The following is a 19440-nucleotide window of genomic DNA, read 5'->3' as shown; positions in this document are numbered from 1 at the left end:
GAGAGAGAAATGATCTATTTAGAATGAACGGTGAACATGTTTATTCCTGCTGTAAAAATCAGCTTTTTGAATGGGTGTGTGTGGTTTCAGCAGAAAGCCTCTGGTGGACGCTTCATGAACTGCAGTTTTGTGCGTTTTGCCACCTCAATGATGACCCTCTCTGTATTCATGTTGCATTCAAGAGATTCTTAAAACCTCAACCCAGATCACTCCTGACCTGATTCCAGTCGATGGTTGAAGTGAAATATGTCTGGTGTCAACACAGGGTGTTTTATTTTGAAAATCATTGAAATATGACTACGCACTCACAGTGCAGCAGATATCCCAAGAGTTGTTCAAATGGTGATGCAGGCATGAAATTAGGCACAGGTACTCTTTATGGACCACTCTTTTGAAAAAAAGATGTTAGACACATAAAAATTAAAGATGGCAGCCATTTTTCAATCAATCAATTAACCAATCAGTCAATTAATCAATCAACCAACCAATCTGTATCTTTATAGCATCAAATCGTAACAAACCTTATCTCACAACACTTTCCAAAACATGAAACAGGTTTCAACGTGTTAACTTCCAACAACGTGTTAACTTTTTAAAATTTTATTTAGTGATCCAACATCAAGACAAGATCATAAATTGAACAACTGGGTTCAGGTCTACCTACATCAAGCCCAATCATTCTTCCAGAACCATTTCAGTCCTCTGTGATCTGTGACCTTCCATATATGTGTACATGAACAAGTCACGTATTGTCCCACTCACCCTTGGCTCGGCTCTTCTGCGCTGGAGCGACCTACCAGTTTGGGCGTGGCTATCTAATTATACCCTGCAAAACCTGGATTTGGACCAAAACAGTGTGTTTCTGTGTTTTATGCTGTACATCATTCAACAGAAATCGTATTCTCCTTGAAAAAATATTGTCATCTTTAATCTTTAAAAAGCCATTGCCTCTTTCCAGAGGAGTGATGAATTTCAAGATTCAAATAGAAATGGTGGCCATTCTGAAAAATTACTGTCATCTTTAATTTTCAAGTGTCTAACATAATTTTCCCAAAGAGTTGTCCTTACACTTTTTGTGCCAAATTCCATCACCATTTGAACAGTTTTTACAGTTATCTACGGCACTATCGCCCCTTGTTTCCTGCTCTTTCCATTTATGTCCTTTTTGAACAAAGGCATAAAAAGGTAAAAAAATAAATAAAGAAATAAAAACAAGAAAAAAAACACATACACAAAAACCCTTGAAAAAATAAAAACAGAGAGTCAGTTCGGCCAGAGTGGAAACGGACTGGACAAGGATCTGGCTAAATTTAGTTGATGGCCAGCTTCAAAGTTTTCAAGGTTTCAATGAGTTCAAAGTGATCAGAATCAATATTTCTATCACAGTGTTTGACACATTTGGGTTTCACTTTAAAAATAAGTCTGCTTTTAGTTTAATTCATCTTTTTTAACCAAATGAGAACTTAAAAAACGGGATGCTTTACTTCTTTTTGTACGAACCGTTTGAATTTTATATCTACTGTTTTTTTCTGTCAGCAGGACGTTATGATCAGCACAAACTGAACCCGACCACGAGGTCTTTATGAGACCCATTAAGATTTTTGTCTGCATGTGAAACTTCAGGGTGACACGCAGTAATCTTGAGCACACACCCTGTGATCTGACTCAAATATCAAGGATTTGAACCTTAATTGACTCAGACACTTTAATCTACGTAAAGACGGGGCTCTTATCTGAACACACTCAGCCAGTCAAGTGCTCATATGTCATCTGATTAATAACACCTTTGTCCTTCGCCTTTCACCTCAACAGGAAGCATGTAGCACCTCTTCCTGCACCTCTCCTCTCCTCATCTCTCACTGTACTCATTTATCCCACACAGGATGACGAGGGGCTCAAATTGGACGAGGAGAGGAGAGCTGGAAAACACACAGGGAGGCAAATCTACAGAGAGACGTATGGGAAAAAATTCACACTGACCCTCGCACGTCTATGATTTGAAAAGACCCCCCTTTGAGAGAAGCTAAACAGTGTTGGAGGGTTTTTTATTATAAAAAAATCCCAGTAATCATATTTTAATAGTGTAATAAGAAAAAATGTGGGTGTAACTGAATTTCCTTTCATTAACTGCTTTCTAAAGATGACAGGCCTTTCTCTGTCAGAGGAACAGAAGAGGAGCAGCTCTGTCTGCAGTGGAGCAGGAAATATTACAGAATGGTGTTTTAATTGAGGCTGGTTTAAGGATCCTGTAAAGTGTGAGGGATCCCGCTCTGTAAAGGATTCTTCAGAATTTTCTTTTTGGATCTGTTCACAAAAAGTCTTTAAATTATTAAGCTGTATAGTTCCAATTAAAGCTACAATGGTGAATTTTCTCTGTCTATGTTGAAGTGTTAGCTTTGGCACTTTGCTTCACGTCATTTCTCTCTCTCTCTCTCCCTCTCTCTCTCTGTTTCTCTCCCCACAAAAAGAAGAAGAAGAAAAAAACAGGGTATATATCGATAGAATAATATAATAAGTGTCAAGCAGAAAAAACATATTCATCAGACGACAGCTTGGCCATAATAAGCCATGTCTGTTCATAGAATGATGCTACTCTACCTTCTGGTATTCCCTCAGGCACTGGGTTAGCACAGCTAGCTCGTCCATCTTAGTGCAGATAGATCTTACATTCCCCATAACCATGGATGGAAGGACAGGTTAATATTGTTTCTTCTAAGCTCACACCACAGCACCAGCAGGTCACCCTCATCTCCTTCTCCTCAGCTCGCAGGGAACATCAGGCCTTGCACCGATTAGCATGGACATGTTATAGGCTGCTAACAGGTTTAATTTTGTATGTAAAAAATGCAACCATGGTCAAACCTGAGATCCCCGAACACACACACAGGAAGATTATAATAATAACACAAACATTACTGCAAACACAATCAATTGGGTGTTAATGGCCGACAAATGAGACATAAAAAGCAATAACCAGCTACAAATAACCAAATACAAAAATTAAGAGAAGGACATAAAAGGAGAAAAAAGAGCAACAAAGAGAGAGCTGCTGCTACAAGCTGCCATTTAAACAGCGCTTAGCAACGAAAAGAGGCTAGCTTTATGGCTAGCTTTACTTCATCTTTTGAAGTCCTTCATAAAGTGATACTTAAAGACTTATGTTTGTCCATGTAGAGTAAAGACACTTTCATTGAGGCTCTTTAGCTTACTTTACCTGTCTGCTAACTATGATAAAACATTTTATTTGTAAAGCCCTTTTCTTCCGGGAAATCTCAAAGTGCTTCAGAAGATTAAAACAAGTTGAAAATCAGGAGTGTAGGGATGCAAATTTTTTAAAAGAGCTTTTTTAAAGGAGTCAGCTGTTTGTATCATGGGAGATTAGACCATCAGTTTGGCTGCTCCTGAGGGCTCCACAGAGTCAAGTCTAGGGGGGCTGAGGAAGGTTGTTGTTGCCAGGACGGAGGGTTTAGTGATGAGGCTTGTGTGGATAGGTCTTCGAGGTAAGGGGAGCCGCTTCCATGGATGCACTGATGGGTTAGGAGGGAGATTTTGTATTTGATCCTGAATGAGACAGGAAGCCAGTGGAGAGTGTGAAGGATGGGTGGGATGTGGTTTGCTTGATTTTTGGGGAGAATACAACGCATGTGTCCCAGCTCCAACAGGTCAGATACCTTCACATCAGATACCTATGATTCCTACCTCTGCCAGATGCCGGAGCAGTGATGCCTGAGTGTTGCCAACTTAGAGGCTCTGTCGCTATATTTAATGACTTTTCAGACCCCTCTGGAGAGCTTTTATTTTAAAGACAAAAATTTTTGTGTTTTTTCTGGAGTTTGAAGAATCTGAGGTCAAAGCATGTTTTGATCTCCTCAATGGTCAGTGTGTGTGAGCCCTTCCACTATCCAAAACACAGAAACAGTCCTCCTCACTCATAGCAGTCTTCTCCTGCTGCTCCAGAGCAGGCAACTGCATTCATATTAACCATGCGAGTGTGTGTGTCATTATGGTCACTTCTGCCCGTCCCCAGCCCAGATAAAGGAGGAGGGATGATATTTAGACATAAAGAAACATGAATGGGGCTGCACGGTGGCACAACGGTTAGCGCTGCTCACAGCAAGAAGGTCACCGGTTTGAATCCCCACCTCAGCCAATGGGCCCTTCTGTGTGGAGTTTGCATGTTCTCCTCGTGCATACGTGGGTTCTCTCCGGGTTCTCCGGCTTCTCCGGCTTCTCCGGCTTCCTCCCACAAAACATGCTCACCAGGTTAATTGAGCACTCTAAATTGTCCCTAGGCAGAGTTGGGGAGTACCAGATTACATGTAACTGCATTACGTAATTAATATACAAAATAAGATTGACTGTATTCCGTTATAGTTACACTTGAAATTGGTGTATTTTGAAGACAGTTACTTTCTCTAAATAACGGATTACTTGTAGGGATTACTTTTTACCGCACCACACGCAGGTTTCACTGGGCGGATGCAGGTGGCATTAGGTGCGCTGCAAGTCAATGCGCATGCACGTTCCACACACAACCAAATGAAATCAGTGGCAGAGGATGAGACGAACAACGAGGGAGAGGGCAAAAACGCATTTTTGGCATGGAAATTTAGAGAACATTTAACCTACAAACTGTTGGAAAAGAGGTGAGTTGTATGACATACATCTAAGTGTCACTCCTACTCTGCTTTCCCAAACTGCCTTGCAGGGTACCTCTAACTGGGTGCTCAGTATCTTCCCACGCTGCTATCCTGACAGAGCTACTTTTTCTACGCTGCCTTACAGGGTACCTTTAACCGTGCACTAAGTCATGTTCCCACACTGTTATCCTGACAGGGTACATTTTCACACTGCCTTACAGGGTACGTTTTACTGTTCACCTCAGTCAGTTTCCCATACTGCGATCCTGACAGGGTACCTCACAGATAGTTTGTCACTCTCAAATGATGTCTTTGTTCTTAATTCCTCACATACTTAAACTACTTCTTATTGGAAATGTGACGCTATCAATCTGACCAAAATACACTAAAATTATTAATCTGACTCCAATCTCCTCTCACCTCTTTCCGCGCAGTTCGTTGATGGGGAAGGATCAGGAGGCGTCCTGGTTCTCAGTTGAACACAAATTTATTAACAATAGGTCAAGAATATGCATTTACAGAGATCTCTGGTGCAGCCTCATTTCCCTGTTCCCTACATGTTGCAGAGACAGTTCATGAGACTGACCCTGACTCTCTCTCTCAGCACCAATATATAGTCACTAACAGAGTTTCTCTAAAGAATGTAGGTTGAGTCATCTTCTTATTGGCTCTCCAGGTGTTGTCCCCCTCTGATTGGCTGCTGGCCGTCCTCTGTCTCTGTCTGTGACTGGCATTCATCAAGTGGGTGATCAGCCCCCCTTCACTTATCTGTAGAGAAACTGTTAGACACACAAATCTCGCTTCATCCTTCCTTTAATTGTTTACCTTCCTCACTTCGACTGAAACACCTCAACTCTAATAAAGTAATTGCTGACTTGCGTTATTTGTGTTACACAGTTACTTCTTTTTATTATTGGGTATAAACATTAACTTCACTTGTGGTCACTCTCTACTCTGGGTGCTCCATAAAATCCCAGGAATCCCCAGCCCCCCTCAAGTGTCCTGCAATTCATACCAACAACAATGAGCACATGTGTACAACCAAGTTAGTAAAAGCACATCTGTATAGTATTGTTAATAAAAACATGTCTACATGGGCTATATATATTCTTTCAAAACCTGGGAAAGAAGGTCACAACATCACACTGCAATGCAAGCTTTGCTTACCATCAACGAAGCTGCTTTCAGCATCGAGGGACTCCACGTCAAATCTGAAGAGGCATCTTGAGGTGAGTAGGCTAATTAGCGCTAGCTTAACGGTCAGCTAATGTGTAGTTTGCGATTTTTTTCCAAGTTGTTGAAATATTGCTGATGCTCAGTTTCAAACTGCATATACGTTTTTAAGTCGTGTTGATAGACCAAGTAAAACCAAAGTTATGATTAATAATGTACTCGTGTTTTTAAAGCAGCAGTAGTAACATCACAGCCAGGTGCTCCACCAAATTTGCTTGCAGATATATGCTCGTTCTGAAATCTATCTGAAATGCAGGCTAAGAAGAGGAGAGAGGGTGGTGGTGGATATACAGACAATTGTTACTTTGCGCTAGGGATTTAAATTGTCTGTATTTTACAGTTCAGAACCGGTGGATTGATTCGCGTTCTTTTTGTCTCTAAAATCCACCCGTAGAAAACATACCGGTGTTGTGCCGGAAATTGTTGTGGAAATTGAAACTATTGACTCTTAGATGACATTTTTTGTTAAATGTTATCAGTTGCATCATCATCATCATCAAAATTAATCTATGTGTTTTGTGTACTTGCAAAACTTGTTTTTCTCTGAAGACAGTAATTACATTGTTCTCTAAAGCACGTTTTAACTAAATTCAGTGTCCCACATAAACACACTCAATGAGATGATTGTTGAGAAGTAATCCAAAAAGTAATCCAAAAGTATTTAGAATACATTACTTTTCTTGAGTCATCAGAATACATTACAGATTACATTTTAGGACATGTAATCAGTAATCTGTAGGGGAATACATTTTAAAAGTAACCCTCCCAACACTGTCCCTCGGTGTAAGTGTGTGTGTGTGTGTGTGTGTGTGTGTGTGTGTGTGTGTGTGTGTGTGTGTGTGTGTGTGTGTGTGTGTGTGTGTGGTTGTCTGTCTCTATGTGTCAGCCCTGCGATTCACTGGTGACCAGTTCAGGGTGTACCCCACCTCTGGCCCAATGACAGCTGGGATAGGCTCCAGCCACCCACGACCCTGAACAGGATAAGCGGTTCAGAAAATGAATGAATGAATGAAACATGAATGGACAGAAGAAAGTTCATTTGTAGTTGTAAACATATTTATAATGTGGTGTTTAACCTGCTTTCTGTCTCTCCCCTTATTTCTCTCTCCTACAGAGTCCATGACAATTACTTGCACATGGACTATTATGCAGATTAGACAGCAGCGTCATTCAGTGGCTTTTAGTGACTTCTGGAACAGCCAATAGTGACTTTCCTTACTGAAGAGCTGGCATGTTGAAACTAGCAATGTTTCACTCAGCTTTAACGATGTTTGAAATGGGAAACAGCCTCATACTTTTGGGTTTTCATGACTTTACATGACATAACTGATCAAACATAATCCATTAGTAGTGGATTATTAGGGTAAATGGTAATTTGGGGGTGTTAAAAACAACAACAATGTAACCGAACTGAAGCGAAAACCATGTCCACAAAATCGTGATAAGAATTGAAACATGTTATTTTTGAACTGTTCTGTCCGTACCTATTTACAAGATCAATGGTGTTTAAAGACACTATGCTGGAAGTCCAAACCCTGAGTATAAGAATTTCTTCAGTTATGATGCGACTTTGAAGCATTTCTGTGTGTTTCCCTGGAGTGTAATGGAGCCGAAAATCTCCATCATTTGTCTTTTTAACTGTGATATACAGCCTGTCCTGGGTTCTAATGCAACAGATGCTAAAGCAGAAGCCCTGGATTGTTCCCTATTGGCTGTTTCAAGGCACTATGATGATATTAATAAATAAAAATGGGATGTACTGAATCAGGAGGGTATTAACTGCTACGTAAAGAGATGGTACATCTGGATTATGATGGATTAGGACTTCCGCTGATGACCTTGTGATTTAAATAACCTGATTGAGCGATGCAGAGGTCAAATTACAGAGCTTCCTCCTCTCTAGCTCCCATCAAACCTCCTGCCATATGTACCGTTTTATCAAACCATTTAATGCTGAAGCATAAAACCATTCAAGGTCTCTGCGCCCGAGTGACAAAATGAGTTGACTCAGAAAGCCGCGCCTGGCTTTGCATTCCTTTTTTTCCCTGAAGGTCTCTGCAGCATCAAAAGTCTTTCACTTGTTCAGCTAACAAACTGTTCAGAATCATATTCGTGCTCTCTGCTGAGACACAATACGTCAAGGAGGACAAGGCAATAAAAGAAAAGTTGGAAGCAGAGGGTTCAAGGCCAAGAAGAGGAGAGGTGCAGTCAGATTTTCACTCTTATTCCTGTTTTACGTTTTTTACCTGGAGGCACAGATCTGACAAATCTGTGTTAATATCTGCAGCCCAAAGACATGGTATGACTCAGCTTCTCCCAAACTTGATGTGGATGTCGTCCCCAAAGAGGACAGATTATTCTGCAAAACAATGAAAGCCAACAAACAATGAGGAACAACCCTCTGCAGGTCAAACCAACGCCAGGTTGGCTGCAAGACAAAACAGCAAATCAATGATACGATCCAAGAGTGTGCAGGATAGATTCATTGATGCATTCCTTCAGAAATACATGGTGAAACAACCACTTTGCTCTTCACCTAATTCAAAAAACCAAAGATGTCTTCAAAGTTGGAACTGGGATCTTCCAAAGAAAGCTGAATCTGTTTTCTTGATCTTACAAAAGGAGCTTTAAAGGCTTAATTTCACCTTCCACAATAAAGTAGAAATGTAAAAAACCCATTACATCATCCGGGTTTCAACTCTCCAAGGCCTAACTTTGAATGCTCTCTTTCCATAACCCCACTTCAAACCATTTATTCAACCATTTATCATCCAAACATGCTCAGATTAACTCCTGAATCTTCACCCGTTCCTTACAAATCAACCTCCAACTCCCCAAGAAAAAGCTTTTAAAGTATACTGCTCTCACTTTACATGAGACATGAGACTTTACTAGAGACAGTTTTTCTTTAAAAGCACCACTGGCAGTTGTCATTCCTGACGAGAATAAAATAGATGTCTGCTCATCAATATTTAAAGACCACAAATGAGCGTAGACAATAAAAGGTTATTTCCCCTCACAGTTTGAGTACTTGGTGGCTCAACTTTTGTTTTATTCACGTAGAGTTTATCCACGTCTTTGTGTTGCTACTCAGTACTTTGAATTCTAAAGATTCTCCCCTTTTAAAGATTAGATGCTTTACCGAGCAATGGTGGGTGATATTTGGTCTAGAAAAGGGACATGGGTTGATATTACACTCATTTAGATTCTTTCCTGGCAGTCTGAAGTAGTCAAAGCAGGAACGCACTCAAAACTAAAACTTGGTTCACACTTGGTGAGGTTTATTGGAGGTGAAAGCTCCAACCTGTAATCAGTGAGACCAGTGGCAGCTGCTGGTCAGGCGAGGAGGGGAAGCTCATTTTTTTTCTGGCCTACATCATAGATTTGTTTATTTATCTAAACATAAATTCTACCCTCCGTGCCAGCTTGTTAGCAGCTGTAGCTGCTTATTGGTAAAAAGAGAGAGAATCTTTAAACACAACGCTCGTCGTTTTTGAGAAAGTTAACTCCCTAGGGATCAATAAAGCCTCAGAATCAGTCCAGAACAACTGAGAAGATGCTCTGGTGGAGGGTTATACTTCAAGATCTCTGACTGGCTCATTTCACTGTCAATCAAAAAGGGATTCTGCCTCAGACAGATCATCCAATCATCATGCAGAAGCCTAGCATCCAGGCCAGCCCACTCTCATAGACCCCCAGGGCCTTTTTCAAACCGCCCCCTACACACTCTCCCTACCCACTACCCCTCCATTTGTGCATTCTCGCGGAGTGTCTGCCACATTGAGGGCCATCCCAAACCGATCCGCAGGTAGGGGTAGTGGGCAATAAAACCCTCCACGAGCGAGTCTGCACGGATGCCGACCCGCTGAACACGTGCAGCGCTAAATTGTGTCCGGTGTCAGCCATGGAGGAAGCAACAGACCAATGTACGTTCCACGCATATGTGCCTGCACAAACACTGTTAAACTAACACAAATATTTAATGATTGTCATGCAGCTGTTCACAACTTTAGATGTGCATGTTATTGATTAAGGTCTGCCTTGCATTTGTTTAGACAGTTTGTGTTTATTTGAGTGTTTAATATTTACAAAAAACAAAATAATTTATTAAAGCGAGAATGAAACATGAAAAAATCTTCAATAAAAAAATAGAAATGCAGCCAAAGAAGCGTGGGAGTAAGTTTCTTTTGTATTTTCTGCGTTATATTTCCTTTTTTTCTTTGTTAATCTGTTTCTGCCTGAGATCGAGGGAAGTTTCTGTCCCAAAGCTGTTTTTATACCCTACACCCTGATGAAGTGAACTTCATTCAGCTGCGAGTGTGACTCTGTAACGGAGTGCACTCTGTCCTGGAGGGGGAGTGTGTAGGGAGCGGTTTGAAAAAGGCCCCCAGAGACGCTCAGTGTCCGATGGGTGGGACAAAGCCCAGCGTTTATTCAGTGACCGTCCAGTTTCCACAGTGGAACAACCCACTCTACCCTTCCCCCCCCAATTTAGAAGACCCTCAGCGTCCGACTATGTTAAAGCGCTGAGACGCTGCGGGGATGAATGAGAAGGAGGTGGAGCCAGTTACCTGTGATAGGAGCTGATTCTGAACAAAAGATGAAGGAATTCTAGCTCAGATTTGGTCGATGAAATGTACACACAGCAGAACATATCACCACTATTTTTGGGGACATTTTAGGGGAAGCTGAGTTTCTCTTGCAGTCTTAGAGCAATCATCACTGGTGAGAACTGTACCTTTCGCTCTGCCTCAGTTAAAGTCACAGATTTCACATTTACCAGATACTAGAATTTTTGAAAAAAAAAAAAAAAAACTCAAGTGTTGCTGTTTTTTTTTTTTTTTTTTAGGTGAACTCAGACAGAGCATCAGGAAGTTTGTTATATTTTACAAAGAAAGTTAAATGTTGATATTTTAGGCTTCCACATGATTTCTTGTTGCCATCAGACCTCTTTTAAGCAACTTGCAGCTGTTTATCAATATCTATCTATGGTGTTTTCCAATACAAAGAGTGGGTCAAATCATATTTATCACTTAGTATGAGCCCAAAAAAGTTTCGAGGGTGAAAACAAATTCTTTGCTGATATCCATATTCTTTGGTCAGTAACTCCAGATGGAAACACCAAAACCACCATCTTAGTCCCCATTTCTAACAAGTGTTCCAGTATGGATCAGTACACTATAGTACTGGTTTGCATTTCTACAGCCAAACGTGTCCTTGGTGGTGGTGTGTAAGCTGGATGCTGATAACTGCATCAGTTATGTAATACAGCAAAGCAGCATGACACAGCGTGCCCTGCTAATAAATCCAATGAAGAAGAAAAAGGCAACACAGTACCGTATTTTGCGCACCACAAGGCGCACCTAAAAGCCTTCAGTTTTCTCAAAAGCCATCAGTGCGCCTTATAATCTGATGCGCCTTATATATGGATCAATATTGACTACGTATTTCCCGCACTACAAGGTGCACCTAAAAGCCTTCAGTTTTCTCAAAAGCCATCAGTGCGCCTTATAATCTGATGTGCCTCATATATGGAGCGATAATGATTAATCATGGCTACTGTAGTCAGGGGGCGTTGTCGGAGTAACAGCGGTAAGCAGTAAGAACCTGTAAAGAGGAATTCTGCTAAGTGCTAACATTAGCTCACAGGCTGGCCCGGGCTTCTTCTCTTGTTTATTGTTAGAGCAATACAGCGCCCCCCTAAAGGTCTGGCATGTGAACTGATCTCTGGAAACGGCTTTTGTGGACGGCAGAAACGGCTTCGTCTTTATAGCGCACTTTTTTTGAAAACGGCACAGAAATTAGTAGGATAGGAAAATGTGTGGCTCCGTGTGGGTGTAGCCTCAGTTTGACTGACTTATTGACTGTTTTGTTGACATTCCCTTTAGCGCAGCTCCATCTAGTGGATGCATAACGCAACCCCAGCCACTACTACAGCTTCTACTCTGCGCCTTATAATGCAGTGCGCCCTATGTATGAAAACAGTTTTCAAATAGGCCATTCATCGAAGGTGCGCCCTATAATCCGAAGCGCCTTGTAGTGCGGAAAATACGGTAAATAAAGAGCAATGATGGAAGACATGCAGCAATTCATCTTCTCTGTGTACTTTGTACTTTTAAAAAGTTCTCACTTTCACATGGAGCCACGCAGAAAAACTGAAGCCCTTTTTATGTCTGAAATACAAAAATACATAAAATACTGGCACCTATCTAATTCATCACACAGAGATCACTGTGATGACTGTGTGATGAACAATTCCTCGCATGAAATTGCAGCCACGCTGGGAAGAGTGCATCAACACACCAAGTCAAATGCCTTGTATGTGCAAATGTACTTGGCAATATAACTCAATTCTGATTTTGATTCTGAAGAGAAGAGGAATTGGTGAAAAGTGTTGTAAACAGTGTAAACCACTTCGTCTCCTGAAGTTAAGTATTGTGGTAGATGTGTGTGTGATAGGCTGGCCCCTGCAGTTTGGGAACAGATGCTGTGCAGAGTGTTAAAAAGTATAAAAGCTGCAGACATTCTCTTGTTCTGATTCCATTAGGGCTGCAACTAATAATTATTTTAGTAATCGATTACTCTGATGATTATATTTACGATCAATCGATGAATCTGGAAAAATAAAAAGGATGAGAATGCCTAATAGTAAAATTTGCAAAACCAAAAGTGTTGTTATTTTAGTTGACGACTATTGCTTACTTCATGATATAAACATAGGAACAACATATTTGAACATAATTAAACCGACCAGATGCTACATTTATAAAGTATATAAAGTGGCATGAATGTATAATCACTTAAAGAATCAACAAGACATACAAACAACAATTAAAAGGAGTGTATGTGAGATTTTGTAGCTCCTCACCTCGCTCTGAGCTCCCCGGCTCATCATTGATGAGCAAAACACGTTTGCGTTTTTTGTCAGTCAACACACTGTGTGCTTTTACTCAGTGTGAAATACTCTCAAACTCTACAATTTTAGGGACAAACAGCTTTCTCCAGCTCTGCCATTATTCACAATTTCACTTGTTTCCCTCACCTGCCGGCTCGGCTTCTCCTCCACCACGCTGATGTGTTTACATGTGACGCATGCAGCCCCACAGCCCAGGTAATCTCTACTCCAGTTCAGTAGGTGGCGGTAATGCACCTTCAACTAGTTGCAAACTGACAAAAAGGAAGAAGGCAAACAAACTGAAGAAGGACTGATACAGTAATGGCGCAGCACAGTGAATCGATAATGGAAAAACACTGTTGACACTTTTACTAATCGATTCTTATCAATTTTATGGATTTGTCATTGCAGCCCTAGATTCCACACATCTCATTTTCGTGCAAGCTTAATCAAGCCTCAAGACCTGAGGTTGCAGACAACTACAGATAAACGCAGAGGTGGGAATAACAAAATCAACATTGCAATAACTCTGAAAGAGCCTGTTCCAACGCACTGCTCAAATAATCCAGGATCTGACCTCAAACAGAGGAAGATGTTGTCCAAGGCGGGGTGTGTGCAGACCAGGACGGCTGGATGCAGAGGCTCAAAAACATCAAAACTAATATGGCCCCCCAGTGGCTGAGGGGGGCACTGTCCTAATGCACTACATAAATGATCCAGGACCTGACCCTGGATCCACCTCTGACTCCTCTGACTGTGCATACCACAGTGCACCAGGCCACCTGAAGCCATGATGCCTATATATAAATGCTCACAGAAGAGGATTGCAAAATGCTGCAGACCACACCGCCCTACTCACTGTGAATCCTCCATATGGATGCTTTCCCACTTCCACACACGCCCACCACACAATTGCATTTCATGTCGGCCCCTGGAGGTACCAGGCTCTCCCTCTAAATCAGTTTTCCTTGTGGATGCCGCCACTCGAATCTCCTCCTCGACAGTTATTGTTCTTTCCTGCGTGGTGGCCGTTCGGAGCGAGTCTGTCCTTTGGATTGTTTTTCATTCAACCACGGCTGGAGGCCATGAGTGGAGCCCACCGGTGTGCTCTGATCAACAGTAACCGACGCAGAGATGTGACGTGTTTGTCAGGGTGTTCACGAGCATGTTTATGGACACATCTAACATCCTGAGCCACTGGAGCCACAGTGTGCAGATCTGAAACCATTATCTGTTTCCTCGCATTGATTCATCCATAAACATGATCTGACAGCCCGGGCGTGAAAAGTAAGAGAAGAAAGACAGCCTGAGGTTCAATCATTTTATATTTCTCACTGATTACAGCTTTGTGAGCTGGAGCATGATAGAAAACTGGTGATGAATGAAATTATATGCTGAGCAGAAACCCCAAGACGCGCCCCAAAAAAGCGAATACATTCAGTAAAATTGTTAGTTGCACGTTGCGAATACCAACGAGCGAGCACCTGGATTTTTGAGAAGGGAGGTGAGGCTTTGATGATGAGTGGGAAGCGAGCATTCACTCTGCTGACAAGAGGAAAGATGCAGGGAGGGAGAGGCAAACAGTATTTCTGTTCATTGAAGAAAGCACAATAAACCAGGCAGAGATTTTCATCATGAATAACCAAACATGAAGCATCAGCATGTTGTTTTGGACTTTAAAGCTTAGATAAATTCACTTTATTCCCCCGAAGCCCTCCACCACACAGTGGCGTGCACAGAGTTTTTGAAAGATGTGGTGAAAAAAACAAGGCATGTTCAGTGCATTCTTGCCCCCCAAGAGGGCAGTTTGGTGCATTTAGTGCACGTTTTGGGCTCCAAAGAGGGCACTAAATCACATTTAGAGTGCCTGGAGGGCACTCTAACACACATTTAGGCTCCAAAGAGGGCAAGTTCACATTTGTTTTATCTGCAAAGATGACATCAAGCATCATTTTGGCCCATAAGAGGGCACTGTAGGGTGCGTTTGGCCCAGAACGGGGACTTAATCAGGTTAAGGCCCCAAAGAGCGAAGTTTTGGCTCCAAGAAAGGCACTATAGCACATTCAAAGTGCCAAGTGGGCACTGTAGCACAAATTTAAGCTCCAAAGAAGGCACTTAAGCACACATTTGGTTCCTAAAGGTCACTATAGTGCCATATTAAGGCTCCAAAGAGGGCACTTAAGCACATTTTTTTTGTTCCAAAGATGGACTGTAGAGGGCTTTTTGCTTCCAAGAGGACAATTTATCATATGTTTTGGCTCTAAAAATGATTCTTTCGGGCTAATTTTTGGCTCAATGAGCACAATTAAGTGGAGTTTTGGCCGCAAATAAGGCACTTAGAGTGATACTCCGGGATGGAACAAGTTGGGTCCTATCACAAGGTTTAGGGCAGAAATTACCCCTACAGCAGTGTTTTTGTGCAGCAGAAGCCCAGAGCGTTCACACCAAACACCCCCTCCCTGCTCCTCTGCGGGTTTCCTCTGCACTCAGACAGGGCCATATTTTACTTAACCAAAAACACAAATAAACGGACTCCCAGCAAAAAAATCGGATATTGGTCTGTATTCACGCTTTATTTCGAGAATTTTCAGCGCGTTACTTTCACACAAAAACACCGCTAAATAAGGCTCTAGTTCTCATCGTGTCTCTTCGTCCTGGCAGACTACCTGCGTTTGTTTACATCTGGCACGCCGTGCGCAGACTGATACACTAAGCAGCGAGCGCCTCGTAGCCAGCTGTGGCTCTGCAGCGAGGTAGCGCCGTTTTACGACACGATGAGAACTAGAGCCTTATTTAGCGGTGTTTTAGTGTGAAGTGTGTTTAGTGGTCTGTTGTAATGAGCTATGTGACGTTTACCTAAACCTTGTGACAGGACCCAACTTGTTCCATCCCGGAGTATCACTTTAAGCACACATTTTGGCCCAAAGCAGGCTGTTTAGCACGTGTTTCTGCTTCCAAGCGGGCACTTCAGTGCTTTTCAATAGTTGGGCCACCCCCTGCCCCCCTCTGTGCACACCACTGACTTCACACATGTTCCTGCAACACTTTGAGCACTGAAAACACTAATTGCTCCTCCACAGAGCCTCCTAGCTGACACATGTCACAGTTTGACATCCCATCAGCAGGACCAGCCAGCCTTGAATACTAAAAATACCCACACTCAAGGCTCATTCATGCGCTTTGGATACCCGCCTCCGCCAAATGTTGCACTTGTGGCTCAGCCTTCATGTGTGAGCTGATGCTCTGACTGCTGCAGGTCCCAAAAATGTCCCACACGCTTTAATCCCCCACCCCCCAACGCCTGTGGACAGGTGGATTACTGAACACACACTCACAGGGATGCGCGCTTTCACACACACATACACACACACACACACACACACACACACACACACACACACACACACACACACACACACAGATGATTTAATTCACAGTTTGATGCAGCGCGAAGCAGCCACACCCTCTCTAAATGAAAGCAGCACACATGGAGGAAAAGCAAAGCTGAGCACGCTCTCTGAAACATCCACTGCCTCTTTTACGAATATGAACACATGAAGTCATCCTTTCATCCTCAGAATGACGAAAAACCCTTTTTCCTCCTCACAGTGCACGGTTTATTCTCCACCAGAGGAAACTGTCAGCACATGAAAAAGATTATGAGCAATTATGGCGTTCAGTTTAGAGCAAGAGAGCCGGATTTGAAGCTCAAACTGCAGGGAATCACTTCACTGTGATGTTTTTAAACGGACGCGAGAATGCGTAAAACGCGTTTCCAAAGACACTCAGATGCTCCATCCCCAGAAATCACACACAACCTGCACATTAAGAGGATGTTACACACACATATACGCACTGCTACTTTTCTCCCAGAGCATCCTATCCTCGTTTGACTCTCCAAAAACTTGACTTACATGTTCATCCAAATGTACCAAAGCGTCAGGTTTGGCTCAAACTTCCACTCTCATTTGCTCCAGCTGCAACAAGACCTCCATCCACTGCGCACCCGTGCCAGGATGGACCAAACATTCACATTTTACGACTTACCAGTGAAGACAGCCAGGAGTCAGAGACGTCCCTCCTGTTTTAAAGCAACATCCTTCCTGTCATTGTTCATTCGTAGCGTCCACGTCGACTCCGGCTCGTGTTCCGTCTTCTTAGTGGAGGCACGCACAGCCGTGCACTAAAGAAGAAGAAGAGGAAACGGACTCTCAGAGTCCCTGCGCGTTTAGTCCAACTGGAGCCAGGCTTTGTGACGCTTTGAGATGAAGCGCGGACGCAGCAGACGCGCTCGGTGGTCCATTTTCGGTCTGAGCTGCAGCCGGGCGCGTCATGACCCGACAGGGTGAAAATGTGAGACAGAGTCCGTGATGGAGAGCAGGGAACAGACGAGTGTGAGCTGGTGTGGGCTCCTGTAGGGAAAGTTTTCACAGCGGAGATCGGAGCGCAGAGGAGGCGGCGTTTTCCTCAATGAGAGAGAGAGCGAGAGAGAGAGACTGCTGCAGACTCCGACGCGCTTCATCAACCACGAGTTGACTTCCGTCCCCCCATTCTGTGACGCTCTGCGATGCAAACACGCCGAGCCAATGTTGGACTGTGAAGCCTCCGTGCAGCGCAGCAGCAGCCAGGGAGATATTCCGGATTAAGTCTGTTTTATAGAGATTTAGTCCTGCAGCTGGATCCTGGTGTCACCTGAGGATGGAGATGCAGCTGCTGCAGTGGACAAAGAAATGCCATTCCATTTTGTTTTACATTTCTGTCAGATCCTCAGGGGGCAGGTGCTTATTCTGTCCAGCAGGTGGCGGACAGCGAAAAACAATCTCTAATCAGGAGCAAAACAGCGCCCGCATGTCAAGCGCTTGTTGTGTATTGCACTATGTCTCATGCCCTCTGCCCAGTCTGTCAGCTCAGAGGCCAGCTTCACTTCACCTCGCCTCGCATATTAGCCAATCAGAATGAAGAAAGGCTCATTGTTGAATGGTCAAGTATTATAAACAAACAAACAAAAAAAAAAACTTGCGAGAGACTGGATCAAACATGGTATCCAACCAATCACAAACTGCTACAAAATAAAAAAAAATAATAATAATAATAAAAAAAAACAAAAAAAAACTGTGGAACAGGCCTGCTGTGACAAGCTAGATCACAAAATCAACGTACATAGCAAGTAAGAGAATGAACAGAGACGGGGAGCTTGAGTGTCTGGTAAAAAAATGACTTTACAAATCATTCTGTAGAGGATCAACTCAAAGTCAAACAGGATGACTGGTCCACTCCAAAGCTCAATTTTACTACTTGCTGTATGATCCCCATTATGTGTTTAGTGGTCTGTTGTAATGAGCTATGTGACGTTTACCAGCTGTGTATTGCTGCTCTCCTGATGCTGACGTCTCTTTGACCTTGTGTAAACTTTCACCCAGTCTCCCGGCTCCATGCTCTGATTCAACTCACACACTCTTCAATAGCACGTCTCTCTGAAAACTGACACCAGCTGTGGGTTGAGACAGTGGTGTCAGTCATGTTTTTTGGCCAATTAATGTCAGGTGTTTGGTTTAACTCAACTTCTAAATAGGCGTAGCAATGACTCTTATACAACTGTATTGATATTGGGCTCAGTCTTTTGGGACCAGGGGCCTCATTTATAAAACTTGCTTATGCACAAAACGGGGCCTGAAAGTGGCAAAGTTTGTGATTTATAAAAAAAAACTTGGCGGGAAAATGTGCACACCAGTACGTTAATTTTGACCCTTGATTACGAAGATTTTGGAGACAGGGTAAGTGGGGGCACATGTTGAGGTGGTGAATTGGAGCCCGATTCATCTCATATATTCACTGTCATCATATATCAGACTAATAGACCTGGGTAATCACAAACACCAAGTCTGCAGTCTTTAAGTATGTTCCTTAAGTGAGCCATACTGTATGCACAATGTGCATATGTCATACTTTCATCTTCAAATGATATCGAGTGATGGAAAGCGCTGATTAATTAGTATTGGTGTAATTACTGAATAAGCATTTAAATAGTGCCGTGACACTCGTGCGTAATGCGCCACAATGAATGCGCTGGCACTACTGGAAGATCACGCAAATGGTAGGATCAGGGTGGAGAGAGTCTTTGGGGACCACAAGGACTTCCTGGCCTATAATAATGATGACTGGCTAATAAGCCCGTTTAGATTCCCTCGAGCAGTGCTCTTGGATCTATGTGCTGTACTGGGCCCAATGTTAGAAAGATCCACCCGCCGGAATGGCGCCATCCTGGTGCCTATTCAGCTGCTGACCACTCTGGGGTTTCTGGCAACCGGCTCCTTTCAGCGGGAACTAGCCGACAGGTATGTGTTTGATGTTATCTAAAATATATAATTTGTCATGTTCTTTCTAACGCCCATTTTGATCTATATGATACAATTCAGTTAAATTGTCCTTATAGGTCTGGGATATCACAGCCTTCCCTCAGCAACATAATTCCAACCATTCTGGCAATATAAACATGACCAGTCAATTCATCTGGTTTCCTTACACTGTGGGTGAACAGACCAACATCAAACGGCAATTTACAGCAATATCCGGTTTTCCAAATGTCATCGGCCCAATTGACTGCATTCACGTTGCTATAAGGGCACCGAGTGAAAATGAATTAATCTATGTAAACCGAAAAAATGTGCATAC

At 42.7% G+C, this 19440-nt stretch overlaps 1 protein-coding gene and 1 pseudogene across 3 annotated transcripts in view; one reads left to right on the top strand and one right to left on the bottom strand.

The window, feature by feature from the left end:
• Positions 1-17354, bottom strand: part of htr2cl1 (5-hydroxytryptamine (serotonin) receptor 2C, G protein-coupled-like 1) — a 200255-nt gene extending 182901 nt beyond the window's left edge. For 2 of the 3 annotated variants that reach the window (XM_074662248.1, XM_074662247.1), the window contains exon 1: positions 16816-17354. The gene's annotated coding sequence lies outside the window, so the exon portion shown is untranslated. The other variant, XM_074662249.1, reaches the window with a different exon arrangement.
• Positions 17355-18825: 1471 nt separating this feature from the next.
• LOC141784441 (uncharacterized) overlaps positions 18826-19440 on the top strand; it is a 43394-nt pseudogene continuing 42779 nt past the window's right edge.

The sequence above is a fragment of the Halichoeres trimaculatus genome, unplaced genomic scaffold, assembly GCF_033239565.1.
Source record: "Halichoeres trimaculatus isolate MK-OKI-2021-1 unplaced genomic scaffold, fHalTri1.1 fHalTri1_scaffold_22, whole genome shotgun sequence".
Classification (NCBI taxonomy): Eukaryota; Metazoa; Chordata; class Actinopteri; order Labriformes; family Labridae; genus Halichoeres; species Halichoeres trimaculatus.
The sequence above is the reverse complement of the archived record's forward strand: the minus strand, read 5'-3'. Positions and strand labels throughout refer to the sequence as shown.